General features: G+C 36.8%; 1 protein-coding gene across 10 annotated transcripts in view; it reads left to right on the top strand.

The window, feature by feature from the left end:
- LOC126906116 (ephrin type-B receptor 1-B) overlaps positions 1-15,707 on the top strand; it is an 85,771-nt gene that overhangs the window by 39,999 nt on the left and 30,065 nt on the right. The window lies entirely within an intron of this gene.

The raw sequence follows: 15,707 nt of genomic DNA, 5'->3' as shown, positions 1-15,707 counted from the left end.
TAATATTCCGAATGTGTACTCCGCACTTAGTAGTAGTATCTGGTAACAGATGGGGTTATTGAAGCAACATTGTGGTACACACACACACACACAGGAACTGACGCCTTTTAGAAAGAGCTGTAGCTACATTGTTAATGAGCGGCTGTCTTTTCCTATTGGTTTAAACGTTCGTATCATTATGACACTCCTAAAAGATTCAGATAAAATAATTTCGTTAAATCTGAACGCGCACGTGTCCCGTGTATTTTTTAACAATTACCACCTGTGCGTTTATAGAACGTTAAATTTTTCAAAATTACTGTACAGCGTAGGACAAAATATAGGGTCGTAAGTGTGTCTATTTAAATCGCATTCGACGACGCTTGTACGTGAAGTCGTGGGAGTAAAAACGTTTGCTACACGCCTGCATGTCTACTTAGTTCGTTTATGTACGCGCTTAGTATATGAAAGCTTCGCGACCGGTGTAGTATAGAGACATGTCTTTCTCATTGTTTATTCATATAGTCGTTCTTCTTGTCTACTCTCTCGGCGATCCGTTTATTGTTTTATTATTTTAATTCTGGACACATACGCTCATGTGTGCCGCACCGAAAAGGAGAAACAAATAATAGCGACACTCACACTCACATAGTCCTAGACAAGATTGAACTCCCACGAATGTCCAATTAAAAAATATTAAAAACAAAACGATGTTCAACGTGAGAATATTAAGTATGCTCATGTATGGCAGCTGATATTTTATTTTCCTCGTGTGTATTATTTGGATTTGAAACAGTATTATTTTTCGTGTACGTGCTGGCTAAGTGTGGCCGATTCTTCTGGAGCTAACAACGCCGCGGCCCCACTCGCAAACAATGCGTTCAGGTAGCTTAAACTACTTCTGGTTTACATCGATTTATTGTTGCTGCAAGACAGATACACATACCTATATACTTCAACCTCGATCTATCTGTCATGTGTACACTACGCACATTGTATTTTCTGACAGTTGTGCGAATGAAGTAAACCAGACGGCATGTTCTTGTAGGTATTGTGCAGTTGAACCCACCCACCCACCTACCAATTGGCGTGCATCAAAATCGATCCAAAAAATTATTCCGTGCATAATTTACTGCCATATATTTCAATGGTTTTCTGATATCGTTTCAATAGTTTTGATTGTAATTCTATACAGTCTTAAATCTTGTAACTATTAGCTTGTTTCTGCTCCGGTATTTTTGGCGAAGAGCCTGATTAGCTCTCCGGGATATAACATAATCTTATTACCACCGCCCAAGGAAATTCGTACACGTACAAAATTATGTGTTTGTCCGTGATTGCCACGACGGTCGTCGGATCGATACGGAGACGATGTGATGAGGAGGCGATGACGCGGAAGTGTCTGAGGGGTATCACGTGAACCTCGAGGCTGTGTTCAGACATCACACTTAAAAAAACGTAACTACGACACCTAGGATATTTCCATATGCTATTTTATACCTAGTCGGTGAATAACAAAAATAATCTAGTATATCATTTACACTCTTTGCGTAACTTTCGAGTCCAGTTTTTACTTTTTTACTCGTGCGCGATTGAGATAAATAGACAACCATAACCCTCTGAGACTCGAGCATACATATAGTGTTTTATAAGCGTCTGGATATCGTCTACGAGTATTCCTATCTATCAACCCTCTCTGTATGAACGTTACTAATTGAACTTGTAGATTTTTTACACTTGTCTATAACTTTATCCTAATAAGAACTCTCAACACATAAATAAAAACAATATCTATTATGTACAGAAAACTTTAGCTCGGTAAATTGCGAAATACTTGAAGTTGGCAGCCACACATTTTTTAGTCTAATTATATTATTAAACGGTAGACCTTTAGGATTTTGCGAGAAAACTTCGTGCACCGCGGGAAACCACTTTCAAAACGTGTTGTGTAATCATATTACCTGTCACCGATCCGATAAATTGTGATAGTTATAATTTATTAAGACCAGTTTCGCACATAATCTTTTATACATTAATATGTATTGGATAATAATATTATCACAACTATTTACGAGCGTTGTAGATTTCTAAATTGTATGATAAGACCCGCTTACCGTTAGCAGTAGCTCACTATAATAATTATACACCCTCATTCTGTCTGGTCAACTCTTCAGATAGTCTATATCGCAACAATCTGACCGTTCAAGATAAACACTAGTCTTCTAACGATCCATCAATCAATCAATCGTTATTAACAATGTAAATATTTATACAGTATTACTATTGAATCGTTACTCAATACATACAGTTGCAAATACTAATACTTGCACTGCATGAGACATTAGCTCATAGTATACGATCGTAGTGTTGAAGTCACGTTTATCGAGATTTGATGCACAAAAAATACAGATAAATGTCAGTATTATTAAACGCTTTTTGATCGAATTATCGGTTATTAAGAATCTTGAGATTCTTAAAGAGGGATTCTTTTTACGTGCTAGTGATCCGGTGGCTAGTTAGTCGTTTGAATATCAGAAGAGACCACTACACGGTTCATACTAATGAGAATATATTATATAATAATGTTAAATTCAGATATGGTAATATCTGGTTGTGTTTGTGGGCGAGATTCGACTGTAAGGATCGAGTGAAAAATAGCCCTCTGTATTTAATATATTTTGGACTGGTTTTTATTTTTAGTGATAATTGTAGTGCTCGCTATCTAGATCCGGAAATCTAAAAGGTTTTTGTGCGCGCGGCTGTTATCATCGTTGTTGTTATTATTGTCGGAACATGGTGTCTTGGCTTCGTGGTGGCACCTCTTCTTCTTTATAACGTTGTTCTCGTTATTGTTATTATTATTATTACCTTCTAATTAATTTCATTCATCCATAAGGGTATGCTATTAATGTAACGATTTACTGGCAATGTCCGTTCTCACGAATGAGAGATAATGAAGATTATAATAGTATGAACGCGGACAATCCCAACGTTACAAATGGAATTAAATTTGCGAATGTGCGCATAATCTGCACGTCAATTACGGTCTTAGAGCCATACGACCGCAGACACGACATCGATAGAACCCGCAGCACAGATTATTTATTTAGATTTTTTTACAACGCTTTATTCGACCTTGTATGTATATTGACTGCCACACAATATCTCCAGTGAAACTCGTACAGTCGAAGATGACAAAATTATAATATTACTCGTATTCCAATGGTGTCAACTGAATTTAATAGATACTTGTTTGCTTTCCTAGAATTATAGCCAAAGGATTATTTTTAACAACAGGGTGTGCTCAGTAATCCACCGATTTAACTATTATAAAGCACAAAATAATAATGCCAACACTAATACTATCCTAGATTTGAATGCAAAATCAGCGATGGAATAACGAACGGCTTGTTTGTGCTTTCCAGTTTTATGGGAAGATTAAATTTTTATAGGTTTAAAACGATTCACAGTAAAAATAAATTTTGCGCGATATGCTCGTGCACAAATTAGATAATATTGTTCAATAAATCTTTGTCCATTAACGTTTCGAATTAGTTGAATTGCCTACATCAATATTTGTGCTGTTCATTTAGTTCTAAACGGCCAATGATGACTCGTTTAGTATTTTAATTATAACCAAACTTGACTCGAATCAGATTCGTACAGCATTCCTACTCGTCCGATCTCGCGACAACACGTGACGATGGCTGCTGCGGTGGTCTCGTGTATGATTCTGGTTGTCCCTGGAAATAACAACGGTTCTTCACACGCCGTAAACACAAATTAGCCGTCGTCACCCCTGTTTATCCAAAATACACGTTACGAACACAAACCCAAAGTCTCATTAAGACAAGTCATCGAGATGCACTATGTCATTGGCCCGTCCCTTTTAGTTGGAATAATAAAGAAGATAGTGTAATGTTATGCATATGAGCGACAGCGGATGGAGTGACTGCTGTTAACACAAGCTCTTCTGACAACTTACACGGACTCATACGATACTATGACCACGTGATCACAGTGCGGTGTATAATTATAAATAAAATGCATTCATCTTCTAGTGCACATAAAATCGCTTCATATACTTAAGCATCGGAGCCAAGAACAATGATTCGGGTGTATAAGCGACGAGTCGAGTAATTTGTTAACGCCATCACCTCCTAAGTTACAGATGTGTCGGCCGGAATCGCGATGACAACGAAATATGATTATGTATTGAAGCGTTTTTTCGTCACGCTTGAACGTCTAGGAAGGGAGAGAATTCCCTCGGTTGACAAAGTTAATTAATTACAAGAGTAATGAGAGTATCATTTTTCAGTTAACACAAATTGGCCTGTGTAGCCCATCCCTTTTCATTGCTTTTTGTACGTCAAGAATACTTTTTACATAATCATAGCCGTTGTACTCAACCGCAACAAGCGAGCAATTAAAACATACTATATTACATTAGTAGGATCATTATTATATGTTATTATTAACCCGATGCCGTGGTCATGGAGTGTTTGAGCGTGGAAGTATGTAAAACGAGTGGTGGCGTCGTTCTCTTGAACGAACAAGGATTAATAACGTACCCGTTTCTATAAGAATCCAATATGTGTTTTATTGAACATTCAATGAGTGGATTGGAAACTCAAAAACAAATTCAAAAGTAAAACTCGAGAAAGTATTTTGGGCGTAGGATCATGTACCTATACGGCAGTTGTCAGAGGGCCGTTTTCTGGTTAGTATCATTTTTCAATATTTTTAGCGTCTCGTCACAACACGTGTATGCGCTTTAATTGTAAAAATGAAATGTGTAATCGGATATCCGTCGCTTTGGAATAGAAATAGCATCAAGAACTCATCGTGAAACGTCATGTAACTTATAAAATATGGCTCAACAGTTTCTTTTATAAAGAAGATTCTACAAACTGGTCCAAATAAAAAAATGAACAGTCATGATTGGAATAGATTTGGGAGACAAAAACAACCTGTACTGCGTTATATATTATCATTGTGGTTGTTGTTAATGATCAAAGGATGGCAAGTGAAGAAATAGTGATGCGATGGCGAGCGTTCATACAGGTTGGAAACGAAACCAGGACGCAGCTTGCCGATACCCGAGCTTGTGTATGATATTTATACTGGAAAACCGGTTTGGGGGGAATTTTTGAGTGAAAAAATATCTATGTAATCGTTTGCCGGACGAGATTATTATAATTATTAAACGGTTGTCCGATGAGACCGCTTTCGTATTGCTTTGGCCAACTAGAGAGATGCCATTCTTGTGTACATATTCGTGGCTATTATGAAAATAAAAATATATTGCTGGCACACGATTTTATGTGTTATTATGGTTAATATGACTGAGACCACCTTTTATCGTTCAGACATCTTTGCAAGCCGCGTTTACTCAAAGATATCCAAATTCAAGAATGCGTGTTCGCCTAATTGCATATGATAATGTTAACGTTAAATCGGCCAAGACGTGTACACATAGTTATTGCGTAGCGTAAAATAACATAGCAATGATCACATGGTCTGTTTTGTACGACCTGATGTTGTTCAGCTCTGCTCGTCTCGGAATTTTTGCAATGGGAACGTCCTGCGCACCGTATGCAATTACATGCACGTATTATACAGGTTCAGTTGTATTTTCACCTGTCTCTGTTATTCGATTCGTTAGTATTTTGAAGATTACACCTATCGATACAGGGCACCAGAGGGTTGGGTTTTACAGTACCAAAAGAAATAATAAAACGATCTGTAAAAATAATAGTGGTTTTGTGTGGAAATAAATAGGCCTTTTGTCCTTTATTGTGTTTAAAGAGGAAAAAAAAATAACAAGGAATTCGATATACACAGAAAAGATATTAGCCGCCGTTTCGGTCGGTGTACCTGTGATCGGCACCGATTAATTATATTATTGTGGGAGTATTGTGTTTAGTAAATGAAAAACTACCATAGCTTTGGTAATACAAAGTTCGGTGCACCTTTTATGTAATGTTATATTTTTCGGTCGGATTTAATCCGGCTACCGTAAAGTCTTCACAACTCATTGTTAACCTTGTGTTATTATGTTATTAATACAGTGGGAGGTGCTCAAATGTATTGTTCTTTTAAGCGTTATGATAATTGCCCGTGGAATTTCGTCCATACACATTGATAGTTACAATTGTTTATCCGGTAAGCGTGTGGCACAGAGAAACGATTCGTCTCGGTCAGATTTCCCGGACATCTTCATTGGCGACCACTTTGACAGACAGACAGAAAACCTTAACAATAAAACTACACGCAGTAGTGGTACACATTTAATTGATTTTTTCACGGAGCGGCGTCCTGTTTGATCATTTTATAATTCGGAAAAAAACTAGTAAAAACGACTACACGACGCGCTATGAGTGTACAAAAAACGTCTATATTAGTATTCCTATTTGTTCTACCGGCGTGTACTCTATGCCCACGTTAGCAAACATAATTATTACAATTACCCGATGTGCGTAGTGCACTCACACGTATCCCTTGGTTTTTTTAAGATTATTATGTAGACTAGGTATATGTATGCACACACGGCTAACTGGTTTCGAGGGCTACGCAAATAACCAAAAGGATAACACGAATGACGATGATAATGGTTGTAATAATAATAATAATAATAATATTTTGTCGGGCCACTATAGTTACGACAAAACTCGGACGGAGCAACTCCGAACAATGACCACGCACATTTTCTTTAATGTATATATGCCTTTTCTCATTACCACTGGAGTCCAACGGCAGTACCGTGTGTTCTGAACACTGCCGGTATTTCATTATGTTATTACATATATGTCATGACAAGCACACATAGATAGGTCGTTTTGAACGTCTAAGAACAAAAATAAACTGTAATGTTAAGTCGTGGAATAAAAATGACAATTTTGTCAATACCTAATTGCCTCCATAAAATGTTATGTTTGCGCCGTTGTATGGTCTATTAAAATCGTATGCGGAGACTCGTTAAGACCATATAACTTTGGTACTCCTGAAATATTTTCGTTGTTAACTTAAATATCACCGGAATGTGTGTTTGTATTTTCACTGGACCGATATTGTCGATAAATAAATCGTAGAACCAAAATTATATCTAATCTACTTAGAGTTAAAAACAAGCGAGATGCATATAAAAAGAAAAACGGATAACATTTTTCTCTATATACGTCTGCGAATATCGCATTAGTGAAAACAAATACAAATCAAAATCTCTTTCATGGCACAATAATCGCACGTGTCTGTTGTTTTTCCTTTCAGACAACCCATAGATGCAGACGTAAACAGTCGCATTAGTGGAAAAAGTAGAACCTATATTGATAATACTATAAAAACTGCTCGGTCTTAGGGTGACGAACGGTGAAAAGAACAAGAACGAATTAACGAAATGCGTCCTAGTGGCGACAGTGTTAATAAGTCCGTCCTCGGGTTTTTAGAACCCTCGTTTTTTCTTATACAGCATTGTATTAACATTTAAACGGATTTCCCGCGCGTCCCCTTTGAATATAAATTACTTAATTAATATTATTAGTCGCAGCGTTTTCGACAGTCGTATTGCAAACATTTCCCACGGGATTCGGGTCGGGTTTATCCCTTTGCAGTTCTTACCGGGGCGATGACACTGGACTGTGGTCGCACCCCGACCGCGAAAACGTTTGTTCTGAAATAATAAATACGGGTAATTTCATTATTTTATAATTCGACAAATCTGTCGGTTCCGAGTCCTACAACGACCGCTCAAATCAAGTTCAGCGACTCCCGACCAATTACACCCACAATTGGTCTTCATGTGTAAATATGTAGGCACGTGTAACGGTAGTAACATAATACGTCCAGGAGATAATTTGTATTGTAATAACAACGTGTCGACGGATTTGCTGAAAATATTAATAACTAACAACAAAAACGACCGTTTAGTAATTAATCGAAAAAGAATAAATTAAAAATTACTATAGTAATGATAGCGTATAATTACCAGAGGCATCGAAACTACATCAGTTTGACCATGTGTAAAGCGAGTCTACTTTATTATATTATATATATATATATATGTATAGGCGTTCTCGGGCAGCCGATTGACTCGAAATCAAAAACCTGTTGGCTTATTATCATTATTCATGTCAATGATCCGTGTGTGGGAGTCTAGAGATTTGGCGGACGAGATTCTTGAAATTTATTACGAACGAAGCGATGATTAGTATATTTTTTGCGATTATATTCCAAATAATAATTATAACTATCAACACTGTTGTCCGGGTTTCTAAAATTATTGAACGCAAAGTCGTGTGAGTCATCTACATAAATCATCTAATAAAAATCCATCGCTCTCACGCGCACTGGTTGCCTTTTTTTGTTTAATTTCGATCATCTCGAGCAGCCCGTTTGGGATACCGAATAGCAACAAGAGCTGTACGTGTTTAGTGCAACGATATTCACAGCGGAGAACATCGTCGGAATAAATAACAGATACTTCTTCGGGGTCGTCCAATTTAATATTAAATCGATCCGGACACCGCACTGGGTAATCATCGTGTAGGTTTGTTTCTTTCGACCAGATACCGAAGAAACACACGCACACGAGCGCCAAGTTGAGCTAAACGACAACATGAATTGATCGGTCAACTGTGTATTGCCTACGTAATTATGCGTCGTGCAAGCGGAATACTTAATGAGTCAAAGCGCATATAATAACAGCTCACCCGTTCGAGGTGTGTGTGTGTGTGTGTATAGACATATTATAATACTATCGTGTACTGCTATTTCGTGAACCGACTGTGTTTAGCCCGAGCAGTAGCAACGGTCAGGTGTAGGAGACCAACCCCGGGCACCTCGTTGGTGCAGCTTGCACAATGAGGTGTCCGGAACGACACGCCGTAAACATGTCACATTTCATTAGAGGAAAAACGCACCGGGCAAACTTATGGAAATAATACGAACGCGGTAAAAAAAACTCATTCGCCCACACGACGGCTCTTCTTTTTAGTTATAAATCGTTACACGTTACGTAAAACGCCCGTACGACACAAAAAAATACAATGCTATTATTTATTCATCCAGCTTTTAGTCGTTTTATATGTCCTAAAACGTAAAACAAACCGTGAATGCAGTGTCGTGTGTTGTGTGTGGCAAAGTGATATTACAGTCGATCTGTGCTTATAAAAAACACAATAACCATTCGACTTCACGCGTTCGGGTTTCGTGTACGTGTGTGCATTTCCGGACGGCACGTCTACGTGATTGGCGGCGGTGTTCTATGGCGGCCACCGATGTTCCTGTAGACCTAACCGCAGATGAATATTCCGTCTTGGCGTGGCCAGTCACGGTGCGATATCAATTATTACCAGCAGTAGTAGCCTCTTCTCCGAGTGTGCCCGTACAATCTGAACGCATTGAAGTCGACTTATGAGCGCGACCACCACAATAATAATTGGGTCTTTCGGTGCACCATCTATTCTCTAACCGTTCACCAGTTTCACTCCTCTTCGGAGGCCACGCGTGAGTGGCGCAATCATAATCTAGAACAGCGCATTTCGTCGTTGAATAACATGGCGTGCGAGCGCTTTTACTCTGGCGAACCATCTCGTGTTCGGCGAGTCGCCGCGTCTCTCTAACAAATCTCGGCGTTAGCACTGAACAGAGTTTGTTATGTTCCGGTGGAGGAAGATAATTTTTCGTATGCGACGGCCATCGCAATTATAACTAACTGAAGTAGTGTTTTAACGACACAACAAATAAAACTGACAAGCAAAAGCATTTTGCCGTCTGCTCTAGTAGTAGTGGTAGTAGTATCGGGTCATTTGTTGTGTCCGTTTTAAATTATGTCGTTCGCTGTTTATTTTATTATTATTTCACCGTGTAGATCGGTAATTATCGATAAACAAAATTAATGCGATACTCGTTCGACATGCTTTTATGTGTATTTTAATATGGTGCTGCTGCGCCAGACTATCCTGAGCTGTGCTTGTGTAGAGACAATATAATTCCATCGCAGCCATAAATTTAATTCTACTAAAAACGTGTACCGATTTAATTCGTATCGTTTTTTTTTTTTTTCATATCGTATAATGTTTTACGATGATTATATTTTTTATTTAAAATAATAAAAATTGAACGTAATCGTCGTCCGAGATTTTATGTTGTCGGCGCACTTTAAAAAGTATATTCATACATGTCACGGCTAACCTCCGTACTGAGACAATGTAATAATAATAATAGTATTACTATTACTATTATTATTATTATCTCTTGTAAATCACACGTTATACCTTTTCTAAGAAGTACTTGGACTTATTATAAAATTTTAACGATTTCGTTCTCATTCTTTTTACGTGCAATTTTTGGCAACTATTCCGATAAAAAAAGCGAGGGCTCGAGTGAATTGATGTTGCCTTTGGGATATATTATGATAGTATATATCATATTTGAAGAATTTCCAATACTTGCTTATGTGTACATTTACACTTTCCGTTGTCGTCTGGACGTGTCTACACAAAATAAAAATTAACAGTATCTTGATTCGATTTCTGCAATTTAAAATACCTTCTCAGCTTCGTGTCGAAACTAAAATATTCATATTTTACCAAGTACCCAGTATCACTAATAAAATACAATATACTTAGAATTCATGTAAGCATTCAATAAATTGTATATTAAAATGCAAATTGTTAGTGCTCGCGAACAAAGAAGTAGTTTTGAATACGACGCCGTAGTATTTTCAATAAAATATAAATTGTTCACAAAGAAAATCCATTGAAATTGTTTATTAGAGAATATATAGCGTGCTAGGTTAAGTGTGATTTAAAACAACCCTTTAAACGAGTTTCGTTAAAAAAGTCTACATTAAAGTGATAAATCGATAGACTCGAGTGCTCGTTTGACGTAGTGTTTAAAAAAGAGAAGAGGCTTAGACGATAAAACCGGACACTGAACCTCATTAAATAAACGTTTCAAAGTCTTTTTAAATCCAATAAAGCTTTATAGTGTACAGATACTTCATTAAAATGTGTACGCATAAAGAAATTCACAAACTATCTTGATCGAATAATATGTTATGTTATTTTAATACTATGATTTATAAATAATATTTATAATATAAATATTATCTGTACGAAACATAGAGTAGTTTTGTGAATAAAATATGTATTTTATCAACATTAAAAAATCATTATACTAAAAATCTCAAAATTACAAATTAAGATTAATTGGTGCAATCATTTATTAAAATATTATATTGTTTATTTTTCAACGTAAATTCTACTCCATACCTAAAAAAGAGTCTAAAATTCAAAAGTTTTTAATATTATTCATGAATTGCCACATTTTGTTGAATGCTCGAAGTAATTTCTTCATTATTTTAAAATAAAATTTAAAGTTAACTCTATAGCGTGAGTAAATTTAACAATAGAAACTTTCAATCCCACTTTTCATTTTTTTCCTCTCGTTCAAAAATCGTAAAACCTACGCAATAAAATAAAGTTTTTTTTTTTAATTTTTGCTTTCGTCGTTCCTTCGCTCGCCCAAAATAACTTCTCCGTATTTTTATATACATTATATACGTAAAACGTGTCCGAAAAGCTGCAGCCAATGTTCCAATAAGTAGTGGAGGTGCTGTTACCGCCGTCGGTTTTCCCCGGAGAGACACATTCGTATCCTCTCCTCCTGCCCTACGGTCCAATAAAGGAATGGCGGAGACCTCTCACAGTATATGTCCTATGGTGTTGCCGATCGATCCACCGCTTTCGTCGCTGTTGCAGGCGCTCGTTGCTCTTCTAGTCGTTATATATGTACATCAAACAAATCTGCTGAACTTTTCACAAATGCTTCTTTAAACCATTCGTTTCCTTTTAGCCATTTAGTACAAAACTCGTCTACTGATTTCGACCCTCAGTTTCTCTGGGATAGTTGTATTATTAACAATGCACTTGCCGGCTGTTCACTTCCATTAAAGATCTAATTAAGAACACTGAAGATAAACTAGCACATACATTTGTGAGCATCTAAACATTCGTTCACGTGTTCGTATTTGTACAAAACTACAACTCACCACGAACGAGTAGTACATTTTGAAGAACAAATATCAAATCTTAAATTATTAATAACTTCAGATTTTATGAAACGTGCATGAAACGCTCATAACTAATTTACATAGTATACGAATAATTTTCATGCCATCAATTGGTTTTTTTTTTTACGGTTATTGTGTTATAGTTAAGTTTTTATTTTGTTACTTTATAGTCAATTTAATTTTAAAAAAATATTCTTTTTCATATTTTATGCGTATACCTTTACAGGTGTTACACTGTTATAAAACACATTGTGTATTGATTTTGCTCCCAGGCTTAGTGTACAGTTCATTCTTTTATGCACGTGATATTGTATGCTCTTTTGTCTCTCGCTTATGTATATGACCTTAGAGGCGTCGTAGAGCGATGGAACGTATAAAATGCGCGTTCGCGGCTAAAAATGTGTCGAGTCGAGTAGAAGAAAGAGAATATTACACGACGACAATAGCTCTCTGGTTTCACGGGATGTCTGAGTTTGTTTATTTAGCAAAAGGTTTGTCTGTGTCAACGCCACGCTTCCTGTCGGTATTCGTACTTTAATTTTCAACTTTCGGTTAATTCCGCACGTGTCGTTGTAGTATTAGTTCATCTTGTGGATAATAAAAAAGCAATAGCTGTGTATGCGTGCAGTTGTTTTATGCGGCTTCTATACTGCCGTCAACGTTTTTATGATTAGGTTCTTTACCTCTTCGCCACACTCTGCTCACCGTACGACGAGAAAATACATTACACCAAGGGTCGTACATATATATATATATATTATTTTTGCTTTTTTATTGGAACTTCCGATGAAAATTTGAAGCTCGTGGTTGTAATAAAAAGAAGAAATCTGCGGTGAAAGAGTGATTTTCAGAGCCTATGGCTGGCCATTTAATTGTATTTTTATTTACAACCGCCAACATTGTTTTTACGTTATTGTTAAAAAGAAAGATGTAAATGCGGTTATGCCATGCAAATTGTATGGGCTGATGCGTTTAAAGAAGTTGATTACGTTGGTACGAAATACTTATGTATATATTTTCCAGTACACTTTTAGACGAGCTTAGCCGCTCCGCATCCAGCGACCCGTAAAATTTGAAAACCAACAATGGAATTTTTACGACATTTCTCTCTTTACCGCTACGATGGATGATACAGTTGCCGCAGGGGTTTTCCCCACACTCTGCGCACTGCGGTGAAATTAGTCACGAGGACTAGAATCAGCGAGAACGCCAAAAGTTTATGAGCTTTTGTTTTTTTCTCGTCGCACCAAAAAGCATCAAATTGTAATTGGTTTTTGTGAAAAAGTTACCGTTCAAATTGTAGAAAGACCCGTCAAGTAAACGAATAATCATCCTCTCTTTCCGCTGCGCTTCTGATGAACCACTTTTTTTCTTGAACTCGATAAAATTCTATTGGATTGCTAGTCTCCAGAGAGCTATTTAGCGTTCGGATATTTTATGAAGTCCATCCGTTAAATTAATCCTTCTCATTGTTTCTCTCCGTCTTAATGTGGCCTCTTAACGCGTTGCGGCTAATAAAAATGGAACCGCAGATTTTTGCTCGTGTAAACTGTACCTATACGGCCGATACAGCTACAAAGCCATAACAATACTATCGTGTTATATATATAATTTTATATAGTATAGTTTTCTCTCGATATAACCGCCTCCATGTTTCCCAAAGGAGTAATTTTATCGTTATAACTTTGCATTCTTCGTTTTTAGTTCTTCCTAGAGTTATGTACGTTGTTAAGCGACGCTATTATTATACGAGGACAACGATTGGGAACCACTGGCATAGGAGTTATAAACTATTGAAAAAAAAACTGTTGTACAGTTCACTCACAGGCAACGTAAAAAATTCTTGTCCGTAGTTAATATATATATATATATATTATAATTAATAATTTTTATATTACGTAGAATGTTATAAAAATGATAATGTTCGCAGGAATTTTAAAAGTGAAAAATGCAATTAGTATTTAATAATTAAATATTTGCGACGTTATGACGGACTACGCCAATTTAATTAATCTCTACAGTCCTTTGAAGCTGATGCTATTCAAATATCATATTAGCAATAGAAACATATACGCGCGTGTGTTCTCTCACAGTGATAAACCTCTCTGATGTTTACTTGTAAACCGATGTATCTCTCTATATTTTTAATTTAATCTACTAACTATGCAAAAATGTTCAAATAATTTTTCCGTATTCAGCTAATGTCGTGTGTCTGGACATAATCTACCGACTGATGGCGTGTTACTACAGGCGTACACCTGCAAACAAATTGAACATTTATTTCGGTTTAATTAATTTTTTGAAGCTATGCAAGTAACTTTGGCGAACAACTGGAAGTACTCGTATCGTATCTGTAACGTCTGGAACTAAAATACAGTACTGTAATTTATACTTCTATTATGTATGCAAAAACAAATCTTTTTAAAAACGTTAGGGTGGAAATATACTTGAAAAAATTAGTCTGCATACACACATATACTTGTTTTTTCAATTGGTCTCTGTTTTACAATAAAATGCATAGACCAAGCAGCCAATCAACTGTTTACGAGTAAAAATGGCCGGAAACAATATAATAATCACATGCAGGGGGTCGATCTAATGTATAGGGCGTTCTCCGCTAAGCTAGTGCTGCATTTGGAAATTAAGTCTCCCCTAAGCGTTTTTCACAAGACCTTTGGCGTATATAAAATAGTTGCAACAGACGATGTACAACAATATTATTGAGTCATTTTGACATGCCTCGAAGCGGTTTCCATTCGCCCCGGTGGCAAAACGTTGTTGTTCTTAGTTTTTTGTTGAACATATTTTATGGATCGTTCGCGTGAGAGACGCCTGTTAAGTTGGAGAAACGTTGAGGGTGAGCAGACTAATTACATGCGGTGTTCGTAGTATACAACTTCATTAAAGGATCCGATAAGGGTATTAAAAGTCGATTTTCTCACCGGGCGGTAAAAAAAAATTACAAATCTATATGAGTGTGTGTTCGTTATGTCCGCGGACGTACATATTAGTTTAGCCCGTGAAAATTTAATTAATATAAATGGCATGAAATTGCATCCTAGTCGAAGCGAAGGAAGTGAACAGATTACGCGTCCCTTTTTCCATTTATTTGAACGTATATTTTATACTCTCAACGAGTATATAGACTTAAACGGGAGCCGTTTCGTCTGTTCAGTTGTGTGTATAGTGTACCCATACGATGTGCGTTGCAGAATATTGGTTAGGCCGTAAGAGGAGAGTAAAGGAGAAGACGGACACACTGAGGGTTTTAACACGCAGAAGTACGATAATAAGGTACACCGGAGGGTGGTCAATTGAACAAATGAAAAACTCACACAGTCCGCCGCTTATACAATGAACCATTCGCTGTTGTTGCTTGAATTTATGTTCCCCCTCGTATACCTTCCCCTGGTCTAGACTCAGGAGGTTTAAACGCTGGACACAAATATATACCTGGTTAGGAGACGTCGCGTTTATGCTTGTTTACATTTACTTTGGAAAACAAATACATACAGGGCAGCGAAAAAGCCCAGTACAGCGTATAAAACAATACATACACATAACAAATTACTGGGTTCCGATAATGTTTTACCTTATTATTCGTTCTGAGTCAGAAGTAAACATTTTTATGCTTTAAGACATTTCCTCTTGTAAA

Source organism: Daktulosphaira vitifoliae, unplaced genomic scaffold (assembly GCF_025091365.1).
Source record: "Daktulosphaira vitifoliae isolate Bord-2020 unplaced genomic scaffold, ASM2509136v1 Scaffold_4, whole genome shotgun sequence".
In the NCBI taxonomy this organism is placed as follows: Eukaryota; Metazoa; Arthropoda; class Insecta; order Hemiptera; family Phylloxeridae; genus Daktulosphaira; species Daktulosphaira vitifoliae.
This window is presented reverse-complemented; position numbering and strand designations above follow the sequence as displayed.